The sequence below is a fragment of the Schistocerca nitens genome, chromosome 10, assembly GCF_023898315.1.
Source record: "Schistocerca nitens isolate TAMUIC-IGC-003100 chromosome 10, iqSchNite1.1, whole genome shotgun sequence".
NCBI lineage: Eukaryota > Metazoa > Arthropoda > Insecta > Orthoptera > Acrididae > Schistocerca > Schistocerca nitens.
In genome coordinates this window covers 77,824,858-77,847,154 of record NC_064623.1, presented here as the reverse complement: position 1 = coordinate 77,847,154, position 22,297 = coordinate 77,824,858, and positions in this window count along the sequence as shown.

The window sequence follows — 22,297 nt, the reverse complement described above, 5'->3', positions numbered from 1 at the left end:
TGTAGTTTAACTACTGCGGAACGCGAACATTTTGCAAACTTTAGCCGTTTCGGAAATATTTCCACCCTTGGGCCGAAAGACAATGATAATGCCCTTTTGGATGTCAGATAATCCGCTCTGTTTCCGCATTACGACTACGACTGCAGCTTTCCGTGTCCCTCGGCCACGCATTTATACCCTCCACTGCTAGTGCTACCATTTGCCGTGTGCGAGTATTTATTGCACGTTGACGTTAAACCAAGGCAGCGGTGACATTAATGTGACTGTACCTTGTGGAAATACGGGCTTGAGCTATAAAGAATAGTTCACGCGACGATACCAGGCAGCGAAACTAAAGAGTTTCGGCTTGTTCCAATCGTGTCAACACGAAACTAGTATTTGTGCGTGCTTTCACGTTAGTTGTCGTGCTGATGACGTGTCAACGAAGTTAAATATCAAGTGGGGAACGGAGCGAATTGCTTGCTTCTTAGACATCTCAGCTACACATAGGCGTTTGGGGTGTTTTAACGATTTTGAGTATAAAAACAAGCACCGACGTGTTGTTGCACTTGAGCTCGTCGTAACCGACCTGAAGAAGAATGGATTGTCGATATCTGAGAGGCATAAAAATGTACTCGTTTAGAGACTCGTACGGAAGTGAATTACGAAAAATAGTAGCAAGTAAAACATTTGGCTGTGGAACAGACATCGACAGTATAAAAAATCTCACGGTTCGAACTGGTGGATTCCTTTTTAAGGAACACTGTGTACAGGAGTATAAACTACACAAATGTGGTAAACTGAGTTCTTTATTCAACATTCATTTATCTGACGTCGCAGCTGTGCATCACATTCACAAGTTGTAGTCATGGGCTCACATGTAACTGGAAACGATGTGGCAATTGTTGCTTTTCGAACACAAAAAAAGTGTATGGACGAATAAGAATGCACAACCGCCAAAAACATGCAAAGTGGTCAGTAGATACAGTTTCGACGACAATGCTTCGCGCATTGCAGCATCTTTACCGCTTCACGACCTCTGTTAACGTGAACAGTTCTGGTGACATTCTCAGATGACTGAAATAACATCTCGGATCTTCCACAATAATTTCTTTCAGCAAGGTCGCTGAGTAACGGGGCTCATATATCTCTTTTTATCTAATCTCGAATCCAAACACGTCTCTTATTCCTTTTTCTTAAGCAGCAATTTCATGCAGTCACGCATTAACTCCTCCACCTTGCGTGTATCTGTCATAACTCTCAATCCATAACCGACTCCGGCACACACAAAACGACGAAACTGAAGCGTCGGCTGTTATTGTGTCTACAATCACAGACGGAACCATATTCGCGAAACTGGCCTCAGCAAATGAGTTTCGCAAACTAACAGCGTCACGCAAACTTGCCCTAAAACGAGTAATAAATGAGGAGCTGTTTTACAGCTATTGGTTGTAATGCGCCAGACCGACTTCAATCGGTAAAAAGCGCATCACTTGTTTATATCGCCTCAACTTGCTATCGATTTTTATGTGCTAGGAAAATGAAGAGTTTGTTTGTTTGTTTAGTTTTCTTTTTTTCTTTTTTTTTTTTTTAATGTGACCCCTGATAATCGAGGACAACTGTGTCATGTCAAGTCAGCGGTTGTGCTATGCCCAGCAAATCAAGAACCATTTATTAGAGAACACACTAATTCTCTCTGAAAGAGGTCGTCGAGTGCTGTGTTTTGAGCTTCAAATATCCGTGGGTCGCGGAAATCAGTGCCTGAAATGGTTGAGCTTGGTAATTCATGTAGCTGAAAAGTGGCGGTGACAGTATTTTTTCTTAATTACATTTCCGCTTAGTGGGATTTTGAATAAAGAATCAGCACTCGTAAAATAAAACGCTGACTTGTACCTGTAAATGATTTAATTGCATGAAATAAAGAAAACGGGTTTAAACAGAAAAAGTCAGTACCCGACTTGTCCTTTATCCCCGAGCTATTACAAGAAAGAAAATAATCAAAGGCTTATTTGAAAGCAGACTAATCTCTTGATTACATCTTTTCGTAACATAGTGAATCCAAAGACCAATAAAGTAAAAGACTGGAATATTGGTAAAAGTAAAGTTAAAAGAAAATTGAAGGGAAGGAATAGTATTTTTCAGTGAACAACTTGCAACGAAAAGAAAGATAATTAATCTTTGGACAGGGAAAGCAAGTTTGCGTTTTATTGAAAAGTGATCAATTATAAATGAAAAGTTATTCCATTTAATTCCGAAAGGTTGAGATTAGCGGAATAGTTTATTATGATAAAATTTCAGTAGAGAGGATTTTGTTGTAGCGAGGCGCTACTTATAGAGGTTATCGTTGATTTAGAAGCAGAGATAAACAATATAAAATTATATCTTTGCCTTGTGAACGTATTCTCCGATTTACGTAAACATTTATAACGTTCACACAGATTGAGTGCATATACGATTATTCGTTAAAGCTTTAAAAGAGGGGCAACTGCAAGAGGCAACGGATCTATATGACGTATTCGTCAGTTTTATACGAAAGCTATCGTTTCTGGTACCTACATTGTTGAGAAAGTGTTGTGTTGTCAGAGTACACAGAGTAAGCTTCACTGTAGGTTGTTGTTACTGATGAAGGAAATACATCATAGACAGCCGTGTGGTCTAACGCCCAGCTTTCCGGACGGGAAGGCTTGCCGCTTAATGTCGAGGTCCGGTGTGCCGGCCAATCTGTGGATGGTTTTTAAGGCGGTTTTCCATCTGCTTCGGCGGATGCGGGCTGGTTCCCCTTATTCCGTCACGGTTACACTATGTCAGCTTATTGCTGCACAAACTCATTCTCCACGTACGCGTACACCATAATTACTCTACCACACAAACATTGGGGTTACACTCGTCTGGTGTGAGACGTTCCCGGGGAGTCCACTGGGAGCCAAACCGCACAATAACCCTGGGTTCGGTGTGGGGCGGCGGTGCAGTGAGTGGACTGCTCTAGGCTGTTGTCGGGTTGTGAACCACTGAGGTCTACGGCGGGGACAAAGCATCTCCGTCGTTTCTAGGCCCCAGTTCCATACAATACAATACAATACAAATACATCATTCCTACTCCTCGTGGAATCACGCATCTTGTATTTTTCTGTTGACTGATACTAGCTTTGGCGGTAGTTTATCTTTCGAACCCAGTGAACCCTGACGGTCAGATGCGTTGTTCTAATTAATATCCAGATAGCTACTTCTGACCTCATTATAACACGAAATGTGTTACTGTGCCCATCTTTTCGTACACGGTGGTGGCGCAGCCAGCTGTAGTGTGATTTATAGCGTGAGAGGCTGAATATCAAATCTTCCGTGAAGTCGTTGGGTTACTACAGGTCTATACTGTCTACGATTATTTCAAGTCACACAGATTATGTCGCCGAGTGTTGTCAAGGTCTTGTCTGAATAGCTTATTGTACTATTACGAGAGTGAGCTACACTGTCTGACGTTGCTTTTCACCTACGTATTGCAGTGCTGTCAGAGCTTGTTCATGGTGGTGCCTAATGGTGGCGCAGAACACGGTGTAGTCGTCGTGGCTTATGGGACAGTTCATTGTTTACGTGTTAACAAACAAAACGTCGAACTTGGAACAGTAATTGTTTAATATTGTAGCAGAGCATTTTAAATTGGAGAAGAATAATAAAAGTAGGGACTGGTTTCAAAACTTTAACTGTTGTCTTATGTGGACTACCATAAGGAGTACAATTTTGCTATTTGGAAGCGTAATACTTACTCCTTTGTCTTGTTACTCAAGAACTCTCTTATTTTGGAAATAAAATGAAAACTCTTCTAATGATAAGAATCCTCCGGCGACGAATTTTGTGCCGAAAGTAGATTTGCGCTTTACCAAAACTATGGTTCGATAGGTTTGGTGCAGTACATAAATGACGCAGTAAATGGCAGGATTACTGGTAGTATTGGCAGCATTAGTAGGGAAAGAAACATAAATGAATGCATGAGAGAGATACTGGCAGCCAACGACTTCCCTTTCTTTTTGTTTGTTTGTTTGCTTGTTTCGTACATAATTAAAACAGCACATTGTTCAGTGTCAGCCCATTGTGTATTTCATATCCCTACAAAGAATAATTTACATTTTATAAGTAATGAAAGATGATACCGTAAATTCTGCGCTTTTATGTGACCAAAGCAGTTGCTTTTGATGCAAGTACAGTTTACATGGACAATCATTAAAAAATCTGTATAATTATTGCTGTTATTTTGTACTCTAAGGAACGTTCTTCAACGTGACGTAAGGCAAGAGTTTCCTGTTGTTGCTGATAAGTGCGAACGTTGTTTATGAAACATGTTTTACATAAGCTCTGCAAAGTACTGAAGCGATGTTTGATATTTTTTTGTTGTGTGGTTTTTTAATTTTACCTTTTTATGGAGGACTTTGGGTTTTCTAGCGATAGGTGATAATTCTCCATTGCACTTTTTTAAAAAAGTTTGCTGCTAAATCCCTCTGTTTCACGTTACAAACTACCAGTTTTCGAATAAAACTTTAATTAAATATTGATAATTTCAATTTTGCTGTAAATAGTGGTTATTTTTAAGTAACAGACAGGACGATAACCACGTAGAACGAAAATTTTCCGTAGCCCTTTATATATCCTCACTCAATTCCAAGACGGTTCACAACTTCAAGGGAAACAAGTAAGTCCGTGATTGGTTCACCGCTTCCGGTTTCTAGGGGAATCTATTAAGAGAGTGATCGCATACGCATACAAAGCGATCGAAATGAGGTAACGCCCGATAGGTATGCAGAACACCTAATGTGTAGGTAACGTGGTCACGATCGTAACTGCAAAGGCCGCTAAGGAAGCTACGCTAGTCTATGCTTAAGTACAACAGTCTACGGTAGTTTTGCAACCCTAGCCGAAAGACATGTCGCTTATTTACAGACATCACTTTGCATGCCTTAAGCTGTGGAAATGTTTTTGAATGAACATTTATTCCATAATTTCATTCGTCAGTATTTTAACTGTTTTGAGTTACGTCAGTAGGAAGAACACTCACCATTACGAGTGGTAACCTGTTATTTATTTCACTTCAATTTTCCACTTCAGTGTGGTTTTACGATTTAAGGCATTTATGGAAACAAACATGTGACAGCGATTAAAGTCGAATTTTATTTTCCCTACGGGTGATAATTCGGGAAATTAGAGCCCACGTGTCAGCACCGACAAAGGCGTCGCTATTTTTACTATTTTGAGTTGTGTAAATAGAAAGAACAGCTGCCATTGCAAGTAGGAATCTGTTATTTATTTTACTTCAATATACTACTTAAAAAATAAATTTAAAAAAAGCGGAAAGGGGAAAAATGTGCTTAGGTTTACTGCCTCTTCATCGCGGATCCCGGGTCGGAGATTTGTTTTCGTTCTGATATTGGGTGCTGTTCTCGTAATTTCGCCTCATCTGCAGATGGAAGAATATGTGGGAAAATTTGAAAATGCAGTGTGTAAAACTGACGGTATAACCGAGTTAAAAAGTGGTGCAATTTCTTTCCCAGTATTGTTTTCACTCTACTTGCCGAACATGCCCACAATTAGTCTAGAATAGCCGGCCTCTGTGGCCGAACGGTTCTAGGCGCTTTAGTCCGGAACCACGCTGCTCCTACGGTCGCAGGTTCGAATCCTGCCTCGGGCATGGATGTATGTGCTGTCCTTAGGTTAGTTAGGTTTAAGTAGTTCTAAGTCTAGGGGACTGATGACCTCAGATGTTAAGTCCCATAGTGCTTGGAGCCATGTTTTTCGTTTACAAGAGAGGTGGATGGGAAGCGCTGTGCTGCAAGCTGTGGCCAGTGAGCAGAAAGCCAAGCGCGGAACTGCCTTGTGCGGACTCTGATAAGCGAACCGGTCCGTTCCCGTTGCTTTGTCTTATCTTCATTGCCTGACAGTGGGGCATTCTTACTGCCCGCACGAGGCGGAGAAATAAACGGGCGTTTTGTCGCATCCTTCTCTGTCTTACACGCAGCTCAGTGTTATTTTCGTGTCCAACGGATGATGCTAGCAATAAACTTTTCTCATATGGAACGTAACCACTTGTTTAATACTGTACAGTCGAGCTGTTTCCATTTTCTGCACAATATTTCGACGACCGACCCACCAATGTTCTTCAGGTACTGTGAGTTTTGCTGTTACGCGTACTCGCTCTCTGGACTCGAATCACAAGCGCTTGAGGAAGATTTTCAGGACCGGTTGCCGAAATATTGGGCATAAAATGAAGACAACTCGGCGGTACACTGGAAAGTACATCATTACTCAATCAACTCAGAGATCACATGCAATATTAATTTCCTTTTACCACGGTTTCTGAACATCTTCAAGTTCACACCATGACGGTTACTGCTTCACCTGACTCCCTACGCTAAGTCCTGTATCACGCGAGGCACCTATCCTACACAGGACTCCACCAGAGGCCCACGTTTACAAGTCGGGAGTCAAATGAAACCATATGGTTCCAGAGGCATCAAACAATGGTTCAGATGGCTTGAGCACTATGGGACTTAACATCTGAGGTCATCAGTGCCCTAGAACTTAGAACTACTTAAACACACATCAATGTCCGAGGCAGGATTCGAACCTGCGACAGTAGCTGTCGCGCGGTTCCGGACTGAAGCACCTAGAACCGCTCGGCCACCGCGGCCGGCTGTTAAACATATACGCTTTATATATAGGACCGAAGTGATGAATGACAATTTTTACCAAGGCCAGGATTCGAACCCGACTCTTCTGCTCAGTAGTGCCACTCTGTCACAGTGCTTTCCACACCTCCGTCCTTAGTCCAAAAACCCATTCTTGACTCAGTCCATTTGGTATCCCCCATAAACTCGAATACCATTGCAGAGGATCTCCAATTGTTTTAGAATATCACTTCACCATAGTACGAAATGGGGGATGCTGCCTGAAACTCAGGCACAGGTGCCTTAATCAAATGAAATTACATGATTCCAGAGACCTTTCCAGGTCTCAAACATCTGGGTTCTGTATAAGCAGACTAAAGCGACAGATGAAAATTTGTACGAAGTCTGGGATTCGAACCCGTGTCTCTTGCTCACTAGAGAGGTGCTCTAACCACTACGTCACCATGGCGCAGTGCCTTTGCACCAGTGCACGGACTATCCTAGCACTCCTCCCCCTTCGATCCAACTTCCAATTCATGTCAGCTCTCTTGGTATTTCCCCCCAAACTAGAACAGCCTTGCAGAGGCTATCCATTGTAAAAGCACATCAATATCGAACAAAACGGGAAATCCTGCCTGAAACCCAGGTGCAGGCGCTTTAATCAAATGAAACTATATCCTTCCAGAGACCTTTTCAAGTCTCAAATAGCTATGATGTATGTATGCAGACTGAGGAGACGAATGAAAATTTGTACCGTGGTCAGAATTCGAACCCGGTTCTCCTACTCACTATGTAGATGCGCTAACGACTACACTAGCCTGGCACCGTGGCTTTACACAATTCCACGGACTATACAAGCATGCCTCCATCCTCAGTCCGAATTCCTATTCAAGCTCCAGTGAAAATTCCCATAAACTCGAACATCATTGAAAAGACTCTCCAACTGTATGGAATGGCACCTCAGCGTCGAACGAAGTGGCACTGCGCATGTGCGGAATGAGCAAACCTTTCACTGGCCTGCGTCATCTGCTACAAATTGCAGTCGAGTCGATCGTCGCCGGAAATACCCGAAAACGCGTCCCGGTCGGAGTACAATGTGAATGCCTCGATCTCTCTCCCAGGAATTCCTTCCGCAGGCCGGATTAAAACCAATCGCCGGTTGCACACCCGAGGTCTATACGCTTCGATACGCGTCCTAATCTCGCTTATCTTGTTGTCGTGGTGCCTCCACGAGATAAACGACGAAGCGAGCAGTAATATTACGAAATATTACTGGAATGCGGGCCCATATATTTACCACTACAGTGATAGTGTAGCCAGTGATATGGAGACAGACTGGGAGAGTGCTGACGATATTACAGGGTGCTCCAAAGTAATCTTTATAACTCCAGTCATATACACTACTGGCCATTAAAATTGCTACACCAAGAAGAAATGCAGACAAATATATTATACTACAACTCACATGTGATTACATTTTCACGCAGTTTGGGTGCATAGATCCTGAGAAATCAGTACCCAGAACAACCACCTCTGGCCATACTAACGGCCTTGATACGCCTGGGCATTGTCAAACAGAGCTTCGATGGCGTGTACAGGTACAGCTGCCCATGCAGCTTCAACACGATACCACAGTTCATCAAGAGTACTGACTGGCGTCTTCTGACGATCCAGTTGCTCGGCCACCATTGGCGAGACGTTTTCAATTGTGAGAGATCTGGAGAATGTGCTGCACACGGCAGCAGTCGAACATTTTCTGTATCCAGAAAGGCCCGTACAAGGCCTGCAACATGCGGTCGTGCATTATCCTGCTCAAATGTAGGGTTTCGCAGGGATCGAATGAAAGGTAGAGCCACGGGTCGTAACACATCTGAAATGTAACGTCCACTATTCAAAGTGCCGTCAATGCGAACAAGAGGTGACCGAGACGTGTAACCAATGACAACTCATACCATTACGCCGGATGATACGCCAGTATGGCGATGACGAATACACGCTTCCAATGTGCGTTCACCGCTATGTCACCAAACACGGATGCGACCATCATGATGCTGTAAACAGAACCTGGATTCATCCGAAAAAATGACGTTTTGCCATTCGTGCACCCAGGTTCGTCGTCGATTACACCATCGCCGGCGCTCCTGTCTGTGATGCAGCATCAAGGGTAACCGCAGCCATGGTCTCCGAGATGATAGTCCGTGCTGCTGCAAACGTCGTCGAACTGTTCGTGCAGGTGGTTGTTGTCTTGCAAACGTCCCCATCTGTTGACTCAGGGATCGACACGTGGCTGCACGATCCGTTACAGCAATGCGGATAAGATGCCTGTCATCTCGACTGCTAGTGACACGAGGACGTTGGGATCCAGCACGGCGTTCCGGATCACCCTCCTGAACCCACCGATTCCATAATCTGCTAACAGTCATTGGATCTCGACCAATGCGAGCAGCAATGTCGCGATACGATAAACCGCAATCGCGATAGGCTACAATCCGACCTTTATCAAAGTCGTGATGGTACGCATTTCTCCTCCTTACACGAGGCATCACAACAACGTTTCACCAGGCAACGCCGGTCAACTGCTGTTTGTGTATGAGAAATCGGTTGGAAGTTTTCCTCATGTCAGCACATTGTAGGTGTCGCCAGCGGCGCCAACGTTGTGTGAATGCCCTGAAAAGCTAATCATTTGCATATCACAGCATCTTCTTCCTGTTGGTTAAGTTTCGCGTCTGTAGCACGTCATCGTCGTGGTGTAGCAATTTTAATGGCCTGTAGTGTATATTTCATAAATGGGGATAGGCAAAATGATGCGGTTGGCGGCATAACATGCACAAACACACATCTGATTTTTTGCATGTTAGTTATTGACGGATATGCCCATCCCCAGCAGGTGGTGCACTATGTGGAATGGACGACAGAGACAAAATCAGACAACCAGGTGTAGCGTAACTACTGGACACGTTACAGAAGCACATTTCCATCACACCCGACCATGAGGCGTTGGAAGACGAGGTTCAAGAAAACGGCAAGTGTCACGAAGATTTCTGGGTGTCCACGAACGAGTGATGTGGACGTGAAACGGATCAAACAAGCATTTATCAGGATCCTAACCAAATCAATCCGTTAGTTGCGTCGACAGCTTTAGCTACCACCGACCACAGTACACAGGGTGCCACACAAGGGACTGAAGCTTCGTGCCTGCTGCTGCGCCTCAAACTGATGAATGACGCCCAGCCCATTCTTCAGCAATAAGAAACTTGTGTCCCTTCTTCCAGGAGTGCTAGTTCTGCAAGGTTCGCAAAAGAACTTCTGTGAAGTTTGGAAGGTAGGAGGCGAGGTACTGGCAGAATTGAAGCTGTGATGACGGGTCGTGAGTCTTGCTTGGTAGAGCACTTACCCGCGAAAGGCAAAGGTCCCGAGTACGAATCTCGGTCCGGTACACAGTTTTAATCCGTCAGGAAATTTCACATCAGCTTACACTCCGCTGCAGAGTGAAAATCTCATTCTGGGAACATGTGCAATGCATAAAAACATTCACTGTTGAGCGAGCATGTAGGCTCAATAATGATAATAATGTTGTTGTTGTTGCTGTGGTCTTCGGTCCAGAGACTGGTTTGATGTAGCTCTCCATGCTACTCTATCCTGTGCAAGCTTCTTCATTTCCCAGTACCTACTGCAGCCTACATTCTTCTGAATCTGTTTAGTGTATTCATCTCTCGATCTCCCTCTACGACTTTTAACCTCCACGCTAAATTGGTGATCCCTTGATGCCTCAGAACATGTCCTACCAACCGATCCCTTCTTCTAGTCAAGGTATGCCACAAATTTCTCTTCTCCCTAATTGTATTCAATACCTCCTCATTAGGTATGTGATCTACCCATCTAATCTTCATCATTTTTCTGTAGCACCACATTCCGAAAGCTTCTATTCTCTTCTTGTCTAAACTATTTATCGTCCACGTTTCACTTCCATACATGGCTACAGTCCATACAAATACTTTCAGAAACGACTTCCTGACACTTAAATCTATACTCGATGTTAACAGATTTCTCTTCTTCAGAAATGCTTTCCTTGCCATTGCCAGTCTACATTTTATATCCTCTCTACTTCGCCCATTATCAGTTATTTTGCTCCTCAAATAGCAAATTCATTTACTACTTTAAGTGTCTCATTTCCTAATCTAATTCCCTCAGCATCACCCGATTTAATTCGACTGCATTCCATTATCCACGTTTTGCTTGTGTTGATGTTCATCTTATATCCTCCTTTCAATACACTGTCCATTCCGTTCAGCTGATCTTCCAGGTCCTTGACTGTCTCTAACAGTATTACAATGTCATCGGCGAACCTCAAAGTTTTTATTTCTTCTCCATGGATTGTAATTCCTACTCCGAATTTTTCTTTTGTTACCTTTACTGCTTGCTCAATATACAGATTGAGTAACATCTGGGATAGGCTACACCCCGGACTCACTACTTCCCTTTCATGCCCCTCGATTTTTGTAACTGCCATCTGGTTTCTGTACAAACTGTAAATAGCCTTTCGCTCCCTGTATTTTACACCAGCCACCTTCAGAATTTGAAAGAGAGTATTCCAGTCAACATTGTCAAAAGCTTTCTCTAAGTCTACAAATGCTAGAAACGTAGGTTTGCATTTCCTTAATCTATTTTGTAAGATGAGTCGTAGGGTTAGTATTGCCTCACGTGTTCCAACATTTCTACGGAACCCAAACTGATCTTCCCCGAGGTCCGCTTCTACCAGTTTTTCCATTCGTCTGTAAAGAATTCGTGTTAGTATTTTGCAGCCGTGGCTTATTAAACTGATAGTTCGGTTATTTTCACATCTGTCAACACCTGCTTTCTTCGGGATTGGAATTATTATATTCTTTTTGAAGTCTGAGGGTATTTCGCCTGTCTCATACATCTTGCTCACTAGTGGTAGAGTTTTGTCAGGACTGGCTCTCCCAAGGCTGTTAGTAGTTCTAATGGAATGTTGTCTACTCGTGGGGCCTTGTTCCGAGTTAAACAATAATAATAATAATAGTACGACACACCACGAAGGAATTATTGAAATGGGATTGAAATCGGTAGAGGTGATGTACTTACACAAACAAACAAATTGTTACAATTCCAGAAAACCTGGATGGTTTATTCAAGAGAAAGGGCTTCACAAATTGAACAATTAAAAAATGTGTTGGTCCACCCCTGGCTGGGAGCTATTCGGCTTGGCACTGACTGATAGTGCTCCTCCTCATGAGGAATGACGTGGCGAATTCTGACCAGTTGGCGCGTTCACTGGTCATGGGGGCTCAGTTCAAAGTGGAACTCTTCAATGAAGGCAATTCTACTCCAGTCAACGAGATTTCAGGAGGAAGACGTGTCCAGAGACGCTCTGGACAGCGATAGAATAACAACCTGACTGTCGCTCGCCGTACGGGCGGACAGCCAGGAGTGGTGGTCTTGCGTGCCACTTCTTTTCGTACCAGGTCTTCTCTTGTTGTCGTATGCGGCAGCCTTACAGTACAGCGGTGCGTAGACGATATTGTGCACCGTGTTTTCTTCCCCACCATGGCAAGACATCCTGGGCTTACATTTCAGCAAGATAATGCCCGCCCGCGCTCACCGATAGTTTCATTGAATGTCTGTGCTTCCCATACCCTACCTTGGCCAGCAAGTTTACTGGATGTCTCGTCAATAGAGAATGTTTGGGACATTATGGGCAGGACCCTCCAATCAGCCCAGGACTTCGATGATCTAACGCCCCAACTGGAAATAACTTGGCATCCGGTTGACTCAAGGGTTTATGCAACAACTCTATCAATAAATGCCGAGCTGAATAACTGCTTGTTTAAGGGCCAGAGGCGGACGAACGTATTATTGACTTGCTCAGTTTATGAAGGTCTTTCTCTTGAACAAATCATCAAATTCTTCTGAAATTATAATCATTTGTTTGTCTTACACATACATCACATCTACCGATTTCCGTCCTATTCGGATAAATCCTTAGTGGTGCGTCGTTTTCTTTTCTTTCCTTTTTTTGTCTTAGAGTTTATATTAAACTGAAAGAAAGGTGACATCGAACAGTTGTAAAAACTCACTTAGATTTCTAAGATGGCGTCCGTGTTCAGAGATATTGAAATGTTGCATAATACCATATTTGAGGTTCAGGGTGTTAAATAACGTGTCGTGTAGTTAGTAGTTACGGTCGCAGGTTCGAATCCTGCCTCGGGCATGGATGTTGGTGATGTCCTTAGGTTAGTTAGGTTTAACTAGTTCTAAGTTCTAGGGGACTAATGACCTCAGCAGTTGAGTCCCATAGTGCTCAGAGCCATTTTGTAGTTAGTAGTTAACCTGTCACAAAATATGGTTTATTTATCATTCCACGTAAAATTTCGCACATAAGTTTTATGTGAAAATATCAACACCTATAACTTAGCACTCTTTTCGTTGTACATCTGTCACACACCTTGCAAAGAGCTTTGCAGGTGTTAACTTCAGCCACATCAAAAACAGTCTGATGCAGTTAGTGTCCGTGAACAATAATAGGTAATAACCTGTTTTCTCCCGAAGCTTCTAGAGCTTTCGATAAGCCAACAAAATCATTGAAAATTTCTTGATGACACTATTTATGTGAAGAATTTTAGTGATATCAGCTGATAACAAAGGTTAAAGCATGTGCAAACAAGACTGGAAACTTACTGTTATGTTATAACATAAATTATATATCCATATAAGAATGATGACATCAGTTTTATCCGCACTTGAAATAGTCTGTTAAAATAATTAATGAGTAATGTTCTTTTGTTTAAACAGGATTTGCTGTTGAATTTTTGTAAACTAAAGTGCATCTTTGCTTAAAGTGAACATATCGATACATAAAAATCGAATGTAGTTACGGCAAAATTTACGCTTCAGAGTTAGAAACGTTCATAAACATCACAGTAGTGATCATGTAATTTATAAACGGAAACAAGACCAAATCTGGTTAGAATTTAGGTGCTATCGCATACTTCCCACGAAAAAAATTCCGTCAGCCCGTGTTTTATTGCACAGACAAAAGCGCAAAGCATTTGCAATTGAGATCCTGAGTCACATCAACGATGACCCAAGCTACGTGAAAAAGGTGATGTTCATAGGCTATGCTTCCTTCCATGCGTCCGGAAAGGTAACCCGACACAAGGTGAGGATCTGTGACTCTGAGAATACGCACTTTGGGATACAAATTGTGCGCGACACAAACAAACGTCAGGCGTGATTTGATTCACGACCACATGGTGCGACTGTTTTTCTTCGCAGACACGTCGTTAACCTCGGCTGTTTATCTGGGTATGTTGGAACAGCTGGCATTTCCACAAGTCGAAGAACTCAAACCTGACATCGTGCTGCTTCAGGGAAGTGCCTCTCCGCAATGGGCCTCAATAGTTAGGAAAGCTTTGGACGACAAATTTCCAGATCGCTGGGTTGGGAGACGAAGACCCATCACCTGCCCCCCTAGGTCTCCACATCTAACCCCATTAGATTTTTTTCTTCGCGGCTTTGTGAAGAATACTTCAGAGCAGCAATTGCACGTGTTAATGAGGACACGGTAAGCTAGACATGGGAGGAACTGGAATATCGTTTAGAAATGCTACATGCCACATATGGCGCACGCATTGAACCCTGTTCAACCGCTACTAAAGTTTAGGTGTGTGTGAATATTATGCCGCAAACAGCACCTTCCTAGCTATCCTTGTTTCTGAAATATACGCGATCATACACTCATGCCCATAAATTAAGGATAATTGGAGAATGTGGTGCCACACAACGTGACACTACACAAAACTGGCGCTAATAGCATAGGCACATAGGGAACACACGACACATATCTGTAAGTCCACGGTATTGGTGATAAGTTGAGAAAACCGTCCTGAAACACATGTGCTACAAAACGCCACTGTTTCCTACGCATGTACCCCGGCATCAATATGGGATATGATCACCATGCACACGTACACAGGCCGCACAACGGGTTGGCATACTCTGGATCAGGTGCTCGAGGAGCTGCTGGGGTATAGCCTCCGATTCTTGCACCAGTACCTGTCGGAGCTCCTGAAGTGTCGTAGGGGTTTGAAGACGTGCAGCGATACATCGACCGAGAGCATCCCAGACTTGCTCGATAGGGTTTAGGTCTGGAGAACATGCAGTCACTGCATTCGCCTGATATCTTCTGTTTCAAGGTACTCCTCCACGATGGCAGCTCGGTGGGGCCGGACACACTGCACCCCTGAAAAGGCGGACATACTGGTGCAAAATGACGTCCCGATACACCTGACCTTTTACAGTTCTTCTGTGAAAGACATGCAGTGGGTGTAAGTGCACCAATCATAATCCCGCCCCATACCATCAAACCACGACCACCATACAGGTGCCTTTCAAGGACATTAAGAGGTTGGTATCTGGTTCCTGGTTCACGCCAGATGAAGACCCGGCGAGAATCACTGTTCAGACTATACCTGGACTCGTCCGTGAACATAACCTGGGACCACTGTTCCAATGACCATGTACTGAGTTCTTGACACCAGGCTTTACGGGCTCTCCTGTGACCATGGGTCAGTGGAATGCACATTGCACGTCTCCGGGCGAATAAACCATATCTGTTCAGTCGTCTGTAGAGTGTGTGTCTTGAGACAACTGTTCCAGTGGCTGCGGTAAGGTCCCGAGAAAGGCTACCTGCAGTACTCCCTGGCCGTCTGCGGGCACTGATGGTGAGATGTCGGTCTTCTTGTGGTGTTGTACACTGTGTACGTCCCGTATTAGAGCACCTGGACACGTCTACTGGAATCGTTGCCATAATCTTGAGATCATACTTCGTGGCACACAGAGGGCCCAAGCAACGACCTGCTGTGTTTGACGAGCCTCCAGGCGCCCTAGTATTCTAGCCCACATAACGTCATCAATATTTGTTCTTTGAGCCATTTTCAACACACGTCTGAAAACGTCTGCACTCTTATTCGCTGCACTGTACTCTGACATGCACCAACACACCTCTGCATATGCGGACTGCTGCCAGCGCCACCGTGCGACAACCGTAAGTCAAATGCACCGCATGGTCATACCCCGAGGTGATTTAAACCCACAAACCGCCCACCAGAGCGTTGTTTCACCATGTATCAGCATTATCCTTAATTTGTGAATGTAGTTGCAAAGTTTCGGACCACGCTGTTTTTTCGTGGTACAGACAGTGGTCCCACTTTCGGGTGCTGCAAATCAAGGGAAAACGTGTCACACTGGGATGGTGCATAGCGGTCGTTGGCCCCGCAACAGGGAATAAACAGCCTCATTCGACACCCATGAAGACAGGTCTTCGATTCCTACCTCGTCTTTGACAGTAGAGGTTCCATGAGGGGCAGGGTGTCATTGGATGCATGACCTCCCCAAGAATATTTTACTACAAGCCGAATACCATTGTGTACAACGAGGTGCGGCTAGAAGAAAACCGGACTGATGCTGGAAAAAACATTTATTTACAATTATTTACAATTTCATGTTATCTCCTTCAATGTACTCTCCTCCTCGGTCTCTACACCGCTCCATACGAATTTTCCACTGTTCATAGCAATGCTGCAGATCATTTTCGGTAAGTCCATACATTACTTCCGTCGCTTTTTCTTTTACTGCTTCAACAGTCTCAAATCTAGTTCCTTTCAACGCTGACTTGACTTTAGGGAAAAGAAAAAAGTCACAGGGGGCCAAATCAGGTGAGTAGGTTGGATGATCTAAGATGGGAATGTTGTGTTTTGCCAAAAACGTCTTCACTGACAACGCACTGTGAGCTGGGGCATTGTCTTGGTGAAGGATCCATGACTTTTTTCTCCACAAATAGTTCCGTTTTCTCCGTACTCGCTCACGTAGGGTAGCCAGGACGCTAATGTAGTAATGCTGATTCACTGTTTGTCCCTCTGGTACCCAATCAATGTGCACAATCCCTTTGATGTCAAAAAAAAAAAAAAACAATTATCATTGCCTTGAATTTCGATTTTGACATTCGTGCTTTTTTTAGTCGTGGAGAACCAAGGGTTTTCCAATGCATCGATTGGCGTTTAGTTTCGGGATCGTAAGTAAAAAACCACGATTCATCGCAAGTAATAACATTTTGTAAGAAGGTGGGATCACTTTCAATGTTTTCCAGGATGTCAGAACAAATCATTCTTCGGCGTTCCTTCTCTTCAATTGTGAGACACTTTGGAACCATTTTTGAACACACTTTGTTCATGTTTAAACTTTCATGAAGAATCTGCCTAACACTTTCCTTGTCAACTCCTGTTAACTCAGACACTGCTCTGATTGTTAAACGGCGATCTTGTCGAACAAGTTTACCGATTTTTTCAATGTTTGCATCAGTTTTTGCTGACAATGGTCTGCCAGTGCGAGTGTCATCACTGGTGTCTTCGCGGCCATCTTTAAATCGTTTAAACCACTCAAACACTTGTGTTCGCGATAAATAATCATCGCCGTACACTTGTTGTAACATTACAAACGTTTCACTTGCAGATTTTCCTAGTTTGAAACAAAATTTGATGTTAACACGCTGTTCTTTCTGTACACTCAACATTTTCCGACGCACAGACAAAACGTCAACTACTTAAAACAGACGCCACGGGCAGACTGAGTGCAGGAGGCAGATGAAACTCGAGCAGTAGGCGGAGCGAGAGTCGCGTGACAGGCCACGCGACTTTCAGCCTTATTGCATTCGTTTTATTGTTTCACCAGTACTAGTCCGGTTTTTTTCTAGCCACACCTCGTATATTTTCAAGTTTATCCGGTAATATTCGCACATTAAAGTACGGTATCTGGTTAAAAGTATGTAGATGCGACCAGTAGCTACCATGAGAGGCAGACCCAACAGGATGAAGGAGGCGGGGAGTGTTGTCAGTAGAGAGGGAGTACAGTACACAGTATGAAACGTCCCCTTAGGAAAATTTATAAATTTTTGTGCTGATAAACCCCATACGTTATTTGATTTTCAAACAGCTGAGCAGAACTGAACGTACTCAGACATTTCTCTCTTTACTTATGCTGATCATCACTAAACTGACACACAATATTTTTAGCTCAACGCAACCTGACTTTCAATAATCCGTACAAAAGAATGGCCCTGACTAACAATAATCTATACCTTTCATGAATCACTTACCTCACAAAAATCTTCGTTACTCGAATTACTGCAATACAGCGAGCGCCAATACTGCCAGCTAAATAAAGAATTCTAACTACTGAAATCACTAACTACCGATAGGCATAGTTAGCAAATGAAAGATTTTAATAATGAACAAACAATGTATTTACCTTAATAGTGTTCAAAAGTCATAATATATATATCAGTTCATGACATCCAGTCTTACAAATTTACTGTCTCTGATGGACACACGTCCAGATCATCCGCTCTGAAAACTCCGCCATCTCACTCCCCACATCCACCACTGCTGGCGGCTCACCTCCAACTGCCCAACGCTACGTGCTGTTCACATCCGCCGGCCGGGGTGGCTGAGCGGTTCTAGGCGCTACAGTCTGGAACCGCGCGACCGCTACGGTCGCAGGTTCGAATCCTGCCTCGGGCATGGATGTGAGTGACGTCCTTAGTTAGGTTTAAGTAGTTCTAAGTTCTAGGGGACTGATGACCACAGCAGTTAAGTCCCATAGTGCTCAGAGCCATTTTTTTGTTCACATCCAACCGCCCAACGCTACAATAGCGAAAGTTCCAACAATGCCAACCAGCAACAGACTGCACACAGCACAGCCAGTGATATTTATATAAAGCGTTACGTGGCGTTATCAGCATAAAACCTAAACAGCCTACTTACAACAGACTGGGTCACTCATGAGGGCTCAGTGACTTCGAATGGGGACTACCCACTGGATGACAATTCAGCAATAAAACCATCTCGGGCCTTGCGACCCCTTTTAAGGCTGTCCAAATCGACTGTTGCTGATGTGATTGTAAATCAGAAACGCAGAGGAAGAACCACAGCCAAATCAAGTGCAGGCAGACCTCATGTACTGATGGACAGGGACTTTCGAGCGTTATGGACAGTGGATTTTCAAAAACCGCATGAAATCAGCTAAAGGTATCAGCCAAATCAGCTAAAGGTATCAGCCGAGAGTTTCAGAGTGCTACCAGCAGTCCAGCTAGTGCAATGACTGTACTTACGGATTTAAAAATGGGGTACAGTGGTCAAGGACTTCCTCATAAGCCACTGTTTCTGTAGTCAGAGCTGAGCGCCTCTTGACGGGGTGCAAAGAGCGATGCCACTGCAGAGTGGATGACGAAACGACGGATTTGGAGTGATGAATCATGCTGTAAGCTGCAGCTATCCGATGGAAGGCCAACAGCCTCGCCGCAGTGGTAACACCGGTTCCCAACAGATCACCGAAGTTAAGCGATGTCGGGCTGGGCTAGCTCTTGGATGGGTAACCATCCGGTCTGCAGAGCGCTGTTGACCAGCGGGGTGCACTCAGCCCTTGTGAGGCAAACTGAGGAGCTACTTGATTGAGAAGTAGCGGCTCCGGTCTCGGAAACTGACATACGGCCGGGAGACCGGTGTGCTGACCACATGCCCCTCCATATCCGCATCCAGCAACGCCTATGGACTCGGCGGCCGGTCGGTAACGTAGGTCCTTGATGGCCAACATGTGACAATACTGGAATTCAGAGGCGGTAGCGTTGCGTTATTAGGGTATTTCTCGTAGTTTGGAAGTGGTACAAGAGCTGTGCCTAAGAAAAAGCTATGTGCAGAAGGATATGAACCCTTTTCGCAGTATTGTGTACATCAGAGGAACAGCTTGCAGATGATTACTGTTTGGATCAGCATCACAAGGCACTGTACAAAGCACCATCTGCGAGGCAGTGGTTTGTGGAAAATAATATTCCTGAAATCGACTGCGTTGCCGGCCGAAGTGGCCGTGCGGTTAAAGGCGCTGCAGTCTGGAACAGCAAGACCGCTACGGTCGCAGGTTCGAATCCTGCCTCGGGCATGGATGTTTATGATGTCCTTAGGTTAGTTAGGTTCAACTAGTTCTAAGTTCTAGGGGACTAATAACCTCAGCAGTTGAGTCCCATAGTGCTCAGAGCCATTTTTGACTGCGTTGTCCGGAGTCCCCAACTGAACCCAACGGAACACTTTTGGGATGAGTTATAATGTCGATACCGCACCAGACACGAGCGTCCAATATCACTACTTACTCTCATTTAAGAATGTGCTGCCATTCCTCCATAGATCTTCATCCACTTCATTGAAAGTGTTCGCCAACAGTGTTCAAACCGACGTAAAGGCGAAGGGGAACACACCACATATTAATGGCTCTGAGGACTATGGGACTTAACAGCTGAGGTCATCAGTCCACATATTAATGTCCACCAACAAATGTCCAGATAGTTTTGATCAAATAGCATACTACGAAAACGAAAAATACGGAAATTCGCAAGCAACGTTAGAAAAGTAAAATCTACAGAGTCCGCCAGAAAAACGTATACACAGTTTGAGGAACGAAACGTATTACTTATGTGTTTATTTTACATTTAATAATTGATCAACCTTCAGTTTAGTAGATGGTTATTATAAATGTTCAAAATGTTCACCGTTGGGGGCTATACACATAACAGAACGACGAGCGGTCACCACAACTACGTCAGTCAATGTTACAGTGGAGATCGCTGCACATGGCGCTGTAATCTCCTGCCGAAGTTCCTCCAGCGTACGTGGCTTACGTCGATAGACGTTACCTTTCACAGTTCCCCAAAAGTAAAAGTCCATAGGTGTTAGATCTGGCGACCGTGGAGGGAACTCATGGACCCTCTTTGTCCAGTCCAATGCCCCAGAAAACTGTCATCCAGGGAAGCTCGTACAGCTAGGTAGTAGTGTGGTGGCGCCTCGTCCTGTTGATAGAAGACCTCTTCATCAGGTTCTTGAAAGTGGCGAGTTTGGACTGCGCAAAGGTTGGAAATCTGTACAGGCGCTGATAACCGCGTAGTTGAGCGTCCCACAAACCAAACATCATAATCATCATCATCTTCATAAAGCGCACGTATTCTTGGCATAATTGGTGTGTAACATTTCCAGGTACACTTCTCCACTGACAGTAGAATCAAAGAAAAACGGTCCTTCTAAGCGTAGTTATGAAGATTCACGGTTCCATTAGCTCTAAATTGTGCCTCGTCACTCTCCACTACCTTCGTCACAAACTGTTCGTCATCAGTTACTATTTGCTGATACCATTCGCAAAATTGCATTCGGCCGTCAGGTTCGTCATCATTAATCGCATGCAGTAGTCGTGGAATGTAAACTTCCCATTTTACAGCTTTCAGAATTCTTCGCACACTTGTTCTGCTAACCCCCACTTCAAGTGGACGTTGCGTAGAAGACTTCTGTGGAGAATTAACAAACGTTTCTAACACGAGAGCCGACGAAGCAGGACTTCTAGCTGTACACTGTCTTCCTGATCTTCCTTTGGAAATATCACAAATCGTTCATGCAGTTCAAACTTGTCAATGATGCATTTAATTGTTAGGTGGGTTGTGGTTGTGTTTCAGACTCCCACATCCACTGACGTTGCACATCAATGGCATTATCAAACTTAAAAAACCACTTCACAATACATTTTCGATGCTCGAATGTCAAGCGTGCTCCAGCCATCTTGTTTTCTCAATACCGAGATGAAAGTACCAACATCTGTTGAGCCAAAGACCATACTTCAACACACTCGTAACTCAAATCGAACGACAATATCTCGATAGAGCCTGACAAAGAGTGTACACTTTTTTCTGATGGACTCTGTATATTCTCTGTTATGGTTGAAGTTCTTCTCGCACAATCCTAATTCCACTGCCTCTTTAATTACGGAATTCCAGTGTGTAGGAGCTTGGGACAAAACTTTTGTATCGTCAGACAGAGTTTTGGGGTCATCAGTCTTCTGACTGGTTTGATGCGATCCGCCACGAATTTCTCTCCTGTGCTAACCTCTACATCTCAGAGTAGCACATGCAACCTACGTCCTCTATTATTTGCTGGATGTATTCCAATCTCTGTCTTCCTCTACAGTTTTTGCCTTCTACAGTTCCCACTAGTACCATGGAAGTCATTCTCTCATGTCATAACAGATGTCCTATCATCTTGTCCCTTCTCCTTATCAGTGTTTTCCACATATTCCTTTCCTCTCCGATTCTGCCCAGAATCTCCTCATTCCTTGCCTTATCAGTCCACCTAATTTTCAACATTCGTCTATAGCACCACATCTCAAATGCTTCGATTCTCTTCTGTTCCGGTTTTCCCACAGTCCATGTTTCACTACCATACAATGCTGTACTCCAGACGTACATCCTCAGAAATTTCTTCCTCAAATTAAGGCTGATGTTTGATATTAGCAGTCTTCTCTTGGTCAGGAATGCCCTTTTTGCCATTGCTAGTGTGCTTTTAATGTCCTCCTTGCTCCGTCCGTCACTCTTTATTTTACTGCCTAGGTAGCAGAATTCCTTAACTTCATCTACTTCGTGACCATCAATCCTGATATTAAGTTCATCGCTGTTCTTATTTCTACTACTTCTCATTGCTCTCAATCCATACTGTGTAGTCATTAGACTGTTCACTCCATTCGGCAGATCAAGTAACTCTTCTTCGCTTTCGCTCAGGATAGCAATG